The sequence below is a fragment of the Hylaeus anthracinus genome, unplaced genomic scaffold (assembly GCF_026225885.1).
Source record: "Hylaeus anthracinus isolate JK02 unplaced genomic scaffold, UHH_iyHylAnth1.0_haploid 12001, whole genome shotgun sequence".
NCBI classification, from domain to species: domain Eukaryota; kingdom Metazoa; phylum Arthropoda; class Insecta; order Hymenoptera; family Colletidae; genus Hylaeus; species Hylaeus anthracinus.
In genome coordinates, this window is record NW_026534348.1 from 13,496,774 (window position 1) to 13,512,878 (window position 16,105).

General features: G+C 37.3%; 1 protein-coding gene across 2 annotated transcripts in view; it reads right to left on the reverse strand.

Moving 5' to 3' along the window:
- Window positions 1–16,105, reverse strand: part of LOC128890584 (uncharacterized) — a 62,169-nt gene that overhangs the window by 24,844 nt on the left and 21,220 nt on the right. The window contains exon 2 of one of the 2 annotated variants that reach the window (XM_054149233.1): window positions 7,809–7,873. The exons of the other annotated variant lie outside the window; for it this stretch is intronic. The gene's annotated coding sequence lies outside the window, so the exon portion shown is untranslated. The remainder of the gene's footprint in view (window positions 1–7,808; window positions 7,874–16,105) is intronic. 2 annotated transcript variants of the gene reach the window in all.

A 16,105-nucleotide genomic window follows, 5' to 3' on the forward strand; every position in this document is an offset into this window, starting at 1 on the left:
GCGTGAAGTAGAAAGTTAGTAGATGATCATTTGTCTGCGTTGCGAAGAATCCAATCTATTTATCAGCTGTGTCTTTGTTTGATCAAACCAAGTCAAATTTTGAAAACGAAGTAAATATCGGTGATATTTAAATGATAAGTCGATCTCGTGTGAATACGTGGAGCGCTGTCAAATATAAACAAATCTAAAGTTTACAAGTTGCATAGAACTAACTTAAACATATACAACGTGATATTCGGTAAAACTATTTTCTGTTTGTTCGTTATAAATATTAAAATTTAAGGAAATATCTCAAGTGGTCCAACTTTGGAAATCTTTGTGAAGACTTAATTTTTGATAAGCATGCAGTTTACGAGTCCCGTTAAAATTCTGGTGAAAGCGAACGAAAAATGATCTGATTACCCTGTGAACGAGACCGATCGTGACGAACACTTTCTTTTGTACGATTGTGTAGGTACTTCTTAGCGTGCGTGCGTGTGTGTGTTGCTCCAAATTACATGGTAATGGCATAAATGAGCCTTTCTTCTTGGAGAGCAACGTATAACAAAGATGATTTTAATCAGTCCTTATTAGCACATCTTTCCAGGTCTTCAATCGTCTAACAAGATGTATCTCTTAATTATGAATTATGAATTTTCCCCGTTCCGGTCTATTATGCTAGTATTTTCTTTACCACGGTATCCATGCACCTCAGACACGCATGTACAAGGTTTATATTCTTTAATCATTCAGTTTCTACTAACCGGGTAGATCTAACGTCTGTAATTATGTACAATGATCAAGTTATTAATTACACACGTTAAAAGTACATACATTTTATAATTGATAAAACAAGCATTCTCGATAGAGTTAACATTAACTTTCATAAAAATCTCAATGACGCATATGCGCGCCATCTTGCGTCAATGCGTTAAGTTGGAGATTTTTTTAAACTATTTGCTCCATAGGTTGTGCCATAAATCCTTGGAGGAAACATGTAAGATCAAAAAGTGCAGGGAACTTAGCGTGACAGGAAAAACAAAATGCCTCGTGGTTGTAGTCAATAATAAATGCCGACACAGAGGGACGGAAGAAACGGCTGTTTAAATTTATTGCAGTTCTTGACCATGGTTGTTCGTGATCCGATCGATCTTAGTATTGGCATCATTGGCTGATATCGGGCAACGCGCCTTCGTCGTATCCCTCGAGCGATCTCCTGTCGTTTGGAATAACGAATAATACACGGGATGAATAATTCTTGGACAAGAAGACGGAAAAATATTCCACTTTGCTCGGGGCTTGGAGAAAGCGGTCGTTTCGTGTTCGCGATTCCCTGCGTGCACGTCCAAGTCGTCCGCGACTGGTAATCGAGGAATTCATCATCAGCCCTCATTTCGTCCCTATGCGATGATCTACGATCGAGCATTCGCGAATCGCCGCTGGGATGGATGGATGCATGTGTATGAATATTCATCACTCATTCTGCTGGATAAATTGCGACGCGCTGATCGCAGAGGGTCGCGAACTTGTTAATTGTGAACCGATGACTTTGAATATTACACGCGTTGTCGCTACGTGTGATAATTATTTGAGCTACTCTCGCAATGTAGATACGGTAAAGGCTCCCGTATCTGAACAGAGTAATATCTGAACAGTTTTCTATTTGAACAGAATATTTCCTAATAATAAATCTCATATAGGCCATAAAAAATAAACACCAGAGTAAAAAATCTTGTTAAACTTTGCTAATCTGTTTGTTATTTTAAAACAGATATTTTGTCAATGTTGAGTATAAATATTCACGTTCTAAACGTTTCTAAAAAATATTTCACAAGAAATATAATATTTCCTTCCTGAATATTTAAATAATAAATCCGTGCATCGCACTTCTTGTGAATAAATTCAATGCAATATAAAGTTTGAAATTAACCGTTGCACTTTCACAGATTTGTTTAAATCTTGACGTTTTCGATATCTTCCTAATTTCTGAGACAAATTGTTATTCGCAACAGTCATTAATCACTCGTATTACTCAATGCTTCTTTTTGCACGTAATTGCATTTTGCATAGATATTCTGGATAAGGTATTGCTAATTGTTTCATAGCGAGCAGACGTAAGACATAGTAGGCGTTATAAAAAAAACTCCAAAGATGAAGAACTTGACGAAGACTTCCTTGTTTTCTTGTTGGCATACGTAGCCAAGAGTGATACTTCACATACTAATAGTAGAGAACTATGCGTCCTTACGTAGTCAACCAGCTGGAAACTGTTTCTCTCCCATTTACGTTGGACGTTACGATTGCCTGGACGGTTCAGTTCTGTAATTCCTCTTGTAATTGCAGGAAGATTCGATGACTTATAAAAAAAAAAGAACTCAACCACTTGCCTAACCATTTGTTTTGAGACTGCGCGGGCGTTAGTAATGTATAAAGTCTGATAAATAGATTTGCAAAGTTCACCATACAGATGTCTAAAGAAGAGATAGTACAATAAAGGTAAGTGTAATAAGAGATTAATCTAAATTACGTTACAGCTTAGTCGCAATTCTCCATTATCACGCATCAGTGCAACGACGATCGCAAGATTGATTTTACTATAAGTCCAAATCCAATTGGAGTTTCAACATACAGCGAACACTTCCATTAATCAAAAGCTATGAAAGCTTTTATTTCTCTTACAACGTGGTTCTAGTATTCATAGGTATTAGGGTCGTGTATTTTTTCTGTAAATGATAATGCTTAATCAACGTTCAACCAAAATTGATTAATGTTCGTTCGCAATTATTTTATAAACATTTTTGATCAATTATGAATAGAACAATGTATAATGATTGCAGGAGGCATAAATTAAGCAGATGAGTTGTAAATTTAACAGAATCGTTTTTTTCCATAGGATCGAACGTCGCATCAACTGCTTAGGTTATTAGCGACTACGCCGTATACTATCAAATTTTATTTATTTGAGTCAAAGTTTTCCTTTAATGACGACCTGATTTTGTTGTGTTCATGACACCTCCTGTATATTAACCCTTTGCGGTCAAGTGTGTGAGGTTTTTTGTGTAAGATGATGCAGTGTTGTACAATCTAACTCTCATTTCGTTAACAGTTTCCTTTGACGAATTTCAGTAGGTCCTTGTAGTGGAGGCGTATAAATATATTTGAGATTGCATTCGAGACAGCCTCTAACAGAATCTTGTACGAACATATACGTATAAATAAATATACCTTTCAAAAGCTTGCGTCAATTACTTTGATTGCAAAAGAGACTACAAAAACTGTTTCGAAAGTAATAAAAATAAACGAGTCACCCATTATTGCGCCCGATGAGCCGACGCCGATGATGATTGGACGAGCGTCAATCTGACAGCGAGGCGGAAGACATTTCGAAGAAAACAGTACCCCGAATTCTTCGTCGATTTCTCCGTGTCAGCGTTGTCCCGACGGAGCGATCAAAATGGTGAGTGATACTTGACAAAGTAGCCGTTACAAATAGCGCGTCCTTATTTACGTTAGTTGACCAGCGAGAGAATGTCTCACCTGCCATTTTCGTCGGTCGACCGAGCGGCCGTTCGAGCTCGCAAACGTCCATCTGATCCTGACATAAGCCGCGCAAGGAGGTCGACGAAAGAGACACCAGCGGCGACGTTACTTCACCAGATCGGATCGCTTAAAAGGTGCGAGATATGAGGAACTCGCTTTTTCCCGGCATCCGTAGAAAACTCGGCGCCCGCCATTCTTTCCTACCCCTTTACCAGTTCCCATTTCTTCCCGCCGTTCTCCGCAGAAGCGTTGACACAACCGGGTCTTGAACGTGTTTTCCTTTTTTTTTTTTTTAATCGTACCTATTTGCATCCGAGAACTACTAGCTTGAACGATTTCTCAAGTTGAAGGAAGGAATATTTCATATTTATATTGCTATATTATGTTAGAATACCTGATACGTTTATACAAAATGTAATATTTATCGCAGCATAAAAGTTGTACGATTTTCCATTATGACTGAATGGTAATTTTACTTTAAAAAGGCTCAAAATTAATTTCAACACCCAGTAATTATTAAAATAAAATAGTGTTTCCGTTAATCTTTGTGTACGTCAAGGTTATTTAAATATTTCCTTAGGTCATATTACATGGTACGGATGTAAATACGTCTACATCGAACATGTCAAACTTATGAAATTTTGATGAACGCAATTCACAAAGATGGTCTAAAATACATATCCAAAATGACAAGTGTGAAGCAAAATTACTCGATAATCCACTAAATCTATTTAATAATTAAATACCTAGTAATGCGTTTAGAAATTGCTTGCATGGTTATTGAAATGGTATTTTCACGCGAATAATGCTTAAATCAGTTATGGTCGCTCAAACGGAAAGCGGACAGGAGCGCGCACCTACTGCGAAATTAACTTGAGAGCGATTTCGTGGACGCTGCAAGTGATTTTGCAAAACCGTAGAACGGCTGAGACGTGCGTCGAATGAATGTCGTACAAACGCACCCACGATTGGCACACGTTAAGCTCGTTAGCTTGGCATTTGCCTGGTTCTCGAAATTGCTGTGACCGGTAATTATGAGGTGTTGTGTCTTTCGAAAGCATGGTTGGGTTAAAAAAGGAAAGAGGCCTCGAAATCCCAACAACTTCTGGTATTTAGTTAAAAAGATACGGTTGCAAATTAGTTCCTGACCACTATAGGAAGTCTACCGTTAAGAAGTGTTCTAGTTTCCAATGCATCTGATTATATTTTCTCGAGCAAAACAATTCAAGATCAACGATATTCCAACAGTTATGAAATATAATATGTATTTCATTACTACTTTGAACTTTTTTTAAAAAGATAAATATGACGCACCATTATGTCTTTGTCGAATCGTAAACTATACCCAGTTTAACTAAAACCAGTTCATGATGTATTCTTGATATGACCATGTGCCATTTCAAGGACATGTGAGAATTCACAGAGAAAGTACGCGTTACCTAATGAAGGATCATTAACATTAAATTGTATTACTCAGCTTAGTAAGTGTTTAAAATAATGTACTTTAGTAATGACGTGAAATAGTATGTGTCAGATATTAATTTATTGAATTTCAATCTAGTCATTAAAAAATGTGTTTATAACGCTGCAGGAAAATGCAAGGAAAAAGGATCGATTTATCTAGATCAGAGAACTTTCTCAATTTCATTGAGAATTATTATATGTATATACTTTATGTATCGATGACTAACACCATTTTCAATTAATGTAATCTAGAAGAAAAGCTGCGTTAAAATAATGGCCAATATAAAATACAAGTTAGCGGATAAATGTTGCACATCTTGTATATCACGAACTGAAGAATTATGAAGTGTCACTTAAATCCAATAACAGTTACGACACTGACATCCACACATGTATCTCCTGTATCATTTAATCAAATGGCATGTTTCCGAACTTTCACTTTTCCAAGCTTTCTCACCATTTCCTACGTACGCCGCGCCGTCTTCAATAAATATTCCAATGATGCTTCCGATCCTATTTAGTCAATGTCATTACACGTTTAGCGATTCCCGACTGCGCAAACTCAGGTACTGTTTTCTACTTTCACTATATTCTTCTCCTTATTCCTCGTGAATCATCGTTCTTCTAATATCTTCATCTTTCTCTATGTATCTCATAATATCATGAAAACGTTATACCATAGAGTAACTGGGTAAATCGTTTCGGTGTTATACGCTATAAATATTGAACTGGTAATTGAATGATTTTACACTGAAGCATTTCGTTTTTTCTGCAATTATTTTATAAAAATGCAAGTTTTTAAATTCATGCATTTTGTAAATTTATAATAAATAAATCAAAATAGTTGTCTAATTACGTAAATAAATATTTTCTCCTTGTTTGTACATTATTATTATTATTCTTTGAACTAGGAGTCAGATGGTCCCAGCTGCAATTAATATACAAGATTTCATTTTAAATGTTTATAGCGTTCACTGAATTAAAAAACTAATTATAAGTCAACATACATTCCACGGTCAGTCTTCACATTTGGAGCGAGGGTAGTTTTGATAACACAATTGGCTGTTTGCTTCTGTTCGCTATATACGATTTCTAAACGAAAGATTATCTCTCCGTAATCTTCTTTTGATGCCTACAAAATGGTTTATGTGTCCTCCTTTCATTTTCACACGTGTTCTGCATCTTCGAATTACTGAATTGCGTGTTGTGTCGAAAATTCCTGGCTTCCTTCGAATCACTTGACATACATTTTCTATTCGCTATTGTAATTCTCCATCATCATTCACCGGTGCTGATTGCACTCGGTTCCACACACATTCACCTAAAGACGAATCCAGAGTATTAAAATCCGGATTCTGCGCATGAGGCTTTAGTGTCACGCTATGTTCAAAATAATTGTACAAATATTCTTAGACATTTTTTTTTTTTAAACAAAAAGCATTTTTTTTATAGTTCTTTTTATGCACAGTGTGAAGATCCAAACACTTTTGCGGCAGTTTGATATTTTCTACATTTGGAGCACGTTCTGCAATATGTACTTTCGATGTTCACTGTTGCACTCATTTTTGCAATAACGTTAAAATTAATTCTAATTCACGAACAGCACATAAGGGATTAAAATTTCACACAGACACACTGGTAAATGTTAAACGCGTTCCTCAATTTTTTTTACAAGGATAAAGTACAATAAGATTTCGTTCCATTGTGAAGCTACCCTAACAGCAAGGTCTACTTATTTAAAAATATTCGTCCTCTATAAATACGTACGTTATTTCTATCAAACGATTAAATTCCTGCTAACCATTCACGTGCACTGATTGAGAGATTTACTCCGTTTCGAGCAAAAGGAAAAATCGCGTACAGAGAGCGATTTCATCGGAAGTTGATTCCCGTTAATATCAGCGTCATTAATTAGACTCTAGTTCGCCGACATATCGCAACATGTTACAACAAGCCGATGAATAACGGCGCCAATCGAGATCACCGTCGGCGCTTCACGGTTTTTACGGAGCACGAGCTGATAGTTACGCACGAACGTCGTACTCTGATTAGCTTGTCGACTTCTCTTCATGCTCGCCAGCGGAGTGGGCTCGTATAGCAGGAAACCACGTGTAAACACGTCGCGGCAGCGGTGCGTGCACGATTGTATGGACGAGCGCGTGAACGGCCACCAGTTGCACCAGTCCGAATAATATTATAAAGTCGACGTGTAACACGTGGAGAGAGCGATGAGCGCGCACGTAATCGCATTAAATGAATTGAAATGGTATTCCAGAGTAGTTGCGCGAGGCGCGCGCTTCGTTGGTGCCGGTAATCGGAAAGAAATTACGCAAACATTTCTCAAACCGTCCACTGGTTCGACCAAGCGCTCGATCCGATAGGCAGAGCCTTCAAAATGCGTGATATCTATTAATCGATCGACCAGTCGACGCTTTCATCGCTTTTCCGCACTCGACATCGTCACCACACCGTGTTCCATTGTCCATTGAGCGTTGAAAGAATCATTGAGTGGCACGCGTTAAAGCGCACTATCGCTGTCATTCAAACTTGTCATCCCGCGTAATGAGCTTGGACGGCCCGGCCTGTTAGCGCGTTTCGAACGACCATGGCGCTAAAATTGTTCCTTGAGCAGTGAGATTGGGACTACATATTTGAATAACGTGAATAAACATCCGGTATACCATTAAAAATTTGTATGCAAATACTGCTTCTTTTAGAGAAACAGTTTCTTGAATTAAAATTGTAATAAACTGATGTATTAGAATGAATTGTGACGTAACCTTCCTCTCAGGTAGCAATAAACATGTAATAAATAAGTATCGTACCTGTTCACCTCGTATTTATATTTAAACGATAAATGATCCCCAATAAAAAGATGTTGCATCCTTACCTGTAACATAAAACGAAATATAAATAAATAAATAATCTATAAAATTTTATTAAGCATAAATTCAGAATAACATAGTGGCTTTACAATTAAAAGTCGTAAAATAGAAACATAACTACTCCGCTTTCAGCACTGATATGTTTCGTTAGATAACTATTAATTTTGTAAACATTTCATAAGAATTGCTGTGCTCATTCACGAACGATGTCTTAAACGTGACAATATGCTCCAAATGCTTCTTACACGATGGAATGCTTTCCACGTAGAACAGTTTAATCAAAGTTGATCAAAATTCAGGAGCATAATTAGTTGACGCAGTTGAAATAAAATGATTCCATTTGTTAACTGAAGGATCTAACAGAGGGAAGTACTACTTTAGAATGTTGCACTCAAGCCGTAAGGTTACTTCGACCCAGATTCCTTCAAACTGTTCTCGTACACCGTCAACTGGTTGTCAGCGCGAAATTCGAGACCGTTTTCCGACAGTGAGGGACGACAGAGACGGACAGGTGCCTCTATTACATCTTGCACGTTTCACCGTTCAGATTTGTCGGGCTAGCCAGCCACGATTTGCATATACAAGTAGCAATGTCGAAGCGGAACGTTTCCACGGCCGTTACCGTAGTACGAAGCCAGTAGGGCGATCGGCACCGTGGGCTCGCCGTAAGTAGTCAAGAATTGTATGCAACTCGGTTGCGATAGGCGACGCTCTTTTGTGACACGAAAGGAGCTTATCGGAACGGAGCGCGACGGTGTTCGTGTCGCAAGAGTGCTTAGCCTAGCGCACGCTGCTTGCCTTAACTTCGAAGATAATTGTACCGTATACAGGTTGGAACTCAGTTACACGCACACTCGAAATTAATGAGTTAGTTAGGTCCTGCATCATTCCTTGCGCCGCCTTTGTACTGAGTTTTTCAAAGTTTTTCTCGATTTCTGGTTTCAACATTGTCAGCCATTCACACATTTGACATATTTTTTATTTCGTTCATATAAAACTGATAGATGAAGGAAATCAAATTTTTATTTACTTTGTTAATATAATTTTTGGCAATTCGATAAAGATAAAAAACAAAAATAATGCCATTTCGTATATTTTCGCTTTTTAAATTTAGAAAATTGGTCGACTTTTTCTGGGATTTATCGTAACAGATCAAAAATAACACAACTGGGATAATGTAGTTCAAATGGAATTTAATTTAGAACGATTAGAATGAATTGTATGAACGTTCGTTCGAATACTTAACCCACCACGACAAGACACTTCGATTAGAAGTAAATTAAAAATGGTAGCTGTTGCTACGGTTTTAGTAAAGATTTAAAGGTTAGTTGTAGGGAAACAATAAGGCGGTTAGTGGTTTGCGAAACGTTTCCGTAATCATGTGTACTCCACGTGTTTATTTAGTGTCTGAATACTTATTTAGAGTAACGGGGCCACCCACGAGTTCAGCTAAGCGTATATCCTAAGCAACGTTAATGCAATAATCGTGTAGAACCCAGTTGCTTCGAACAGAGGCGAACGCATCAGAGAGTGGCGATCATCCATCCACTTCTGTCAGAATAAAACTAAGTTGATTGATCGCGTCACGAAATAGAGCTTTGTTCACTTAATTATTGTTCGAATGGAACTAGTTCCGGATATACCATTGTTACTCAGATATATCATTATACGTAGAGAAATATCGAATGTATAAAATCATGCTTTTATTTTCATAAGAAATTTCCTATCACTTGTAAATATAACGAATAAGGCCGCGATGATCGATGGAACAGAAATAGAAGATAATCGGGATCCAAGAGGTCATCCTCGTCCTTCGACGAGCATTGGCTTGAATATCGAAGATCATATTTCGAACGTTGCCTCAGCAGAAATTATTAAATTCAATATGTCGACGTACGTATCTTTAATTAGTAATCACTGGATATATGCCCGACCTTCGCATGAAAAGCCATCGATAGCGATCTGCGGATACATCATCTTGCGCATCCCGCTTGTTGCACGTCATATTACGAGTTCGGTAGGTCATGGTTGCCGGTGAGAATGATAATAATTCAACGTGCGTCCAGAGATCGTCCAGTGTCCGATAGACAGACATGCCAGGTGTATCCGATCGGGTACGGAATCGTTATTAGTAGAAAGTATTCGAAGAACCGGATTCTCCTACGCTGGCGTACTAATTGCGGAAACGTTCCGCTTTATTCAAATGCAAGAATCTCTTTATCGATGCATCGTTGGGTTCTTCTCGTTGAGCAATCAACCTTTTTCCCCCGACGATTTCCTCTTCTCGAATTTCCCGGTCAAATGGTTCACTTTCAGATTTTTTTATTGGAAACGAATCGATCTAACGCGAACAGGCATTGCAAGATAGCGCATGCTCTATCGCATTGCACACGAGCTTTGCTTGGATGCTCGACTCGTTTCTCGGCAGTCATGCAACAATGCGAAAACTTATCGCATGCGAGCTCATATAGTTTCACCAGGTAACAACTTCGCGGGTTCGGCAATTCATTGATTATCGGCGCGTGTCTTAGTTTCTACCTGGACGGTAAGAAGGTACTTAAGAGCGATGCAACTTAATTGCATTTGATTCCGATACACTTTGCTCGATATAGGTGTTAATTAGACACGTGATTCGTCGCTGGATGCTCCAGGTATCGTAATTATCGTTACCGAGCTTGATCGAATGGCATGGGATGTGACGTAATCTTATCACGGAAAATTATATCGATTCTGGAGCGGCTCGTACAGGTTCACGATCCCGTTCGAGTGCGCACTCGGTAAATTCAGATCACGTAGAAACTGACTAGATGTATCAATTAATGATATCGACGTCTTATCGTGTTGTTTTTATCAACGTCTCATTACGTTCGAAGGTCTTTAAAGGAATCGTGTACTGGAAAATAAGCCTGTCGACAAAGTCGTCTATGCGACAGATTTACGTGTTCATTAAGTGAAATAAAATGAGTTTCATCGTCAACGGTGTGTTTCGGTCAATTTGCTGACAGATTGAGAAAGATCGATTGCCGTTTATCTGCCAGACATAAAGAACTTTCCCTGTTTGATGAAAACGCTTTCTAATGACGAAACGCAGTGTGCTGTTGACGCACACGTATGAATGCTGCTCTATATTAACACTTTGGTTCCTATGAGATGCGATTATTATACATTGAATTCACATTATCTATAATGATATTCTTGAACAGGACCAAAGACATACTTGTGGTCGAAACACAGAAGTACTCTAACTAGTCGAAAAGATAAAGTATGCAATGGAGAATATGTTACACTTTCATTCATGTATAGAGTTGTAACTATACAACGCCCAAGATAGAAACGATTTTGTAATCTTTAAGTAGAACAGACGATAAAAAGGTGGAATTGCACGATCCTTTGATAAATGATTCTACAGTGAAGACTTAATACTTCGGTGTCAATGCTATAATCTATAATGCTCGTAGCACAGAATGCTGTCGTTACAGCTGCCTCTTTTTTTCACGATGCAATTGAACAGTTACACATTTTACGAACGCACTGGAAACGTTTTCCGCGATCCAAGGACGCCTGCTCGAAAGGTCTCACGATCATTTCCTTTTTCTATGGTCTTCAAAATTACGGGTTAAACTAGATTACTCGCTTTAACTGCATTTCAGAGAGATACGCTACTTTTTTACGCTCTTCAAACTAAACGGGCTCTCTTACTTCTAACCGATTGTCTACTCGGTTGCAATACGGTTTCACAGCGACTAATAAAGCTACAACGTTTTTTTAATCAATGAAAATGGACAAGTCGATGATTAATATAGTTACGTGTAATTGTTATGCGGTAGCCTTCCGTTTCCTTTCTCAATTGCACCTTATGAAATTTCATATGCGGCTGTTCGTTGCACAGAATCGCAACGGAATTACTTAAACACTAAGATTTTCCGATTGTTTCCTCACATGACCACATTCGTTCCGTTTACGAATGCGCGGAGAAACATCGGAGTATGATACAATACTTCATAGATTACCAAAGAAGATTATTAGAAAGGAAGCGTTGCGCGATAATAACCCCTGTAATTATATTAATTCTCATCGATGACTGGAAGTTATTACTCTAATCTGATTTGCAGCGTTCAATAGCCGAGTAACGAAGGATACGATCCCAAACAAAGAAAAGCGAATCGATGGCGCGTAATAAGCTTGAAAATAATCGATTCCGAGTGCGTACGATATTGCGTACTTTTCAGCCTGCGTTGCAGAGAAAGTAATGTCGGAAAGCCGGACGATCTTCTTTTTGTTCACGCAAAATAGTCAATTTAAAACGATCTAATCGTGCCGTACGAACCAATCAAATTCCCATTGGATTCTCTATCGAATTGGAAACTATAGCCACGCTATGGAGAAAAACATCAAATATTCCTTCCCAGTGTATTAATACAATCGTTAAAGGACTCGGCGGTCCAGGAAAAAGCATTCCGCCACTTTCGAACGGTGGTTGCTTGGCTCTACAAAAATATATTGTATATACGTACGATCAAGGTTTTTTAACTTATGTGAATTTACTTGTTCCCACAGTTGGCCAAAGTTAGACAATGAAGTTAAAGAAAACAGGATTTCACTTCTAAATGAAAATTAGATTTTTCATTGAAAAAATGTTTACTCGTGTAATGTCACAAATAATTGTGTGTTACTCGAATAATTATCGAAGGATTTATAAACAATTCAGATATTCGTTGGTGTAACAAGTCGAATTATCGTTCAGGTGAGAAACGTGACTGTAGATTCGAGCACGATCGGATCGTTAAATTGGTGAAGATGGACGAGCAGGTTCGTTTCACGTCCACAGCTCGCGATATCGTATAAACGAGCATAACACAAGCTTCCAAGTCGATAATTATACAGTTGTCAGTCAAGCAATGAGAAAGCACGTTCATGATTGAGAGATCAAATGACGTGCGGAAATCTTCTTCAACGTCCGTATCGTTAATTTGGCACACAAGATCGATGTGAATCGATGACCACTTTCCACTATGCCTAATTTTAAATTTATGACAATCGTAAATATACAAAAATATACAAGGATGCGTACAAGTTCAAATATATATAAAATGTAAATAGTAAAATACACGTCACACTGTTTAGAAGATAAGAAATACTTTAATTTCAATTTCAATTGTATATCCATATTTGTATATATTCGTAAAAGTAAAAATTTGCATAAAACTTAGCAGTTTATTTATCGATATTTTGCATTTAATAATTCCGGTTGATTTTTACTATTTTTATGCGAAACTAATTTCGTTTGATAGCTTCCGCACGGCGATATTAGATTGTAAAATTTATAAGTAATAAATTAGAATCAATACGGAGTTATTCGTAAAATCCATTTATGTGTTATAGAATTAACTTTCATCGTCAACGCGCTAATTCCTAAAGGCTCAAAGCTAATATCCAACAAATTGATTCAAGCTGTCATGCTCATTTTATAGGTAATAATACATCATAAATGAATCGCAATAACACACTTTATTTGTTCCGATTACAATTTCACAAAAGCTAGTTTTCTCGTTCGTTTCTTAATGTTTGGTGCTCAAACTGCCGTGGAACGATTTATTCGTAAAAAATTAGCTTTCACCAGAACCACGAACACGCTCCGTAGAGTAGTGCAATCGCAAATCAATCGCAACGAATGGGCGATCAATAATGACACTACGAAACATTTCAGAACCTGGAATACGTTGCAACTGCAAACGTATTCCGTAATAACGAAATTCAACGTACTAACGTTCACAAATTAGAAGAATCTATACGATCGCTAACTTAACAAGATTATCGCTGATTGTGCGCTTCTGTTTTTATTATATCGCGGTACAAACGATATACTATAAACTGCATTATTTTATATAACAGCAAGAAATTTTTCTAATTTGGTTATATAATTGTTACTATAGTTCTTATGTAAGAAGAATGCTTAGTTTGAAGGTAAAAAAAAACATCGATTTTCTAATTCTTTATACATGTTTGTTTCAAAATCTGTTTTAGAAGGAATATTGTAAAATTACCATTTTAATATGTATTTGAATCGAATTTTGTATATATTTTGTGTTACGTCAAACTTGGCAGACGTTTTTCTTGAAATGGCAACTTTCGACCTGGTTAACGTACCTAATATGTCGAAAACCGTTTTACCTGAAATGCGACACACTACATTATGCACATTTACTTATAAAGTAAATGTCCCACGTTCGAATATCAGCTTAACATCTGTTAAACTTATTTTTAAAATTAACATTTCTTTTTAATAATCCCAAAGTAATTTGCTACTGATAGAAATATAATTTCAATTACCCAAATTCCAGCAACACTCATATACTGGTACAGAAGCAGTTTCATGCTGAATACGCTGATACATTCGAGACTCATAGCGCCCAAGGCTGCGCTTGATTGTCACCGATATAATGAACGATTAATTTTAATTGCGTTTCATTGTTCAGCTATCTACCGCAGTGAAATAAACTTTTAATTAATTCGGTAGAGCGACGGATCGGTATCTAATTGAAATCACTTGAGTCGTTTAACGTTTTTTGCACGCGCGTGACGAAGACAGTTTACGTTCACCTGTTTCTACAAACAAATCTAATCTTTCGGATAGTATGGAAAAAATACTGAAATTGAATTAGAGGCATAAAAATACGAAAATGTGTTCCACCCATAGCAGGTAGCGAACCGCGACACCGAAAGAAAGACCGACTTCCAGAAACAGTTTACGCTCACTGAACCACGTCGATTATCGCATTAAAATCGTGAATTCTTCCGTTTCCTCGTTTAACTATCGGTTGTGTGTGGCTCGCTTTTCGTATTTTGTGTTCAATAGAAATTTTCGCCCGACCGAGCACTTCGAAATCGATATTCTTATCGTAAATGGAAACATTCTGTTCGCCAGGCACCCGGCGCTGCTCGTTTCTAATTGCATCAACCATTGTTGCTTGTCGATAATAATTTTGTGCCAACGCGTCCGGGATGTCGTAATAACGCTGACATTACCAAGAGGTTATAACTACCGTAGTCTATTATTAAACACCGACGTTATTTAGTAAAGCACGATGAAACCAACAATTTACGCTCTCAGCTCGTAATTGTATCGGGAAACCATTTTATATCGGCTTACATTTTAGAACTCATGGCTTTTCGTCGTATTAGAAAAATTATAATAGTAGAGCAGTTCGAGTGCTAAATAAATTTGCAATCTCTTTCTCTTGTCGGTTTAAAATGCACTTAATCCTTAACTACATTTAAGCGTGTGATTATAACGTTTACATTCAATTCAATATCTTCATGTTTACGTGATATATTCATTATAAATTAACACTTAGTGTTAATTACATTAGTAAAGTTTTTTCTCTGGTCGAATTAAATTACAATTACTGCTTGATTATACTTGATATAGAAATTACACCCAGCGTTGAATAAATTAATAACTGTTTCCTTTTATCGGATTTAATCGAATTTACTGCTTGACTATATTTAAGTGCTTAACTAATGCGATTTATATCTAATAAATTATCCTCGTGTTTCTAAACTTCATATACTACTGATACGTAGATGTTACGCGTACAGTTAGAAAAACGATGAAACATTATGGCATCCTAAAGAAAAATTATCTCCATTTAAGGAGCGAAGAAGACTATTTCCGTATTAAATCCAATTACGCAACGAGGAAGAGTGCAACTTTTACGTTAGAAAGCAATCAAGTAAGCGTGCAAATAATGGCACGATAGATCGAATTTGTTTAATCAAGTGTTCGAAAATAAAGTGAAACTCCGTTTCGTTGAGCGCTTCTCTCTCTCTCTCTCTCTCTCTCTCTCTCTCTCTCTCTCTCTCTCTTTTTCTCTCTCTCTCTTTCTCTCTGCATCCAGATAATTGACGTAATTATCTCCGAAGTCATTGGCACATACTCATTATACCGAGTAAGAAACTTCTTTTCTCGTGTGCCCTTAGGAAACATAAGTATTTTCCTTCGAGCGCATTCGTGTTTGCACACGACGTTGTTCTTTCGTATTCCAATAATTGTTCACGCATTGTACAGCGACTGAAGCAGATCCTGTGCAATCGATCAGTGATTCTCAGTTTATTTTACACGAAGTGTTACACAAGTTCCAGTTTACATAAGTTTCAAGTTTCCTACCCAAACTTCGCTTGCTCTATAATGACGCAACAATTGGTCCTTCGAACTGTTTCTCCGATTCGGTACACAT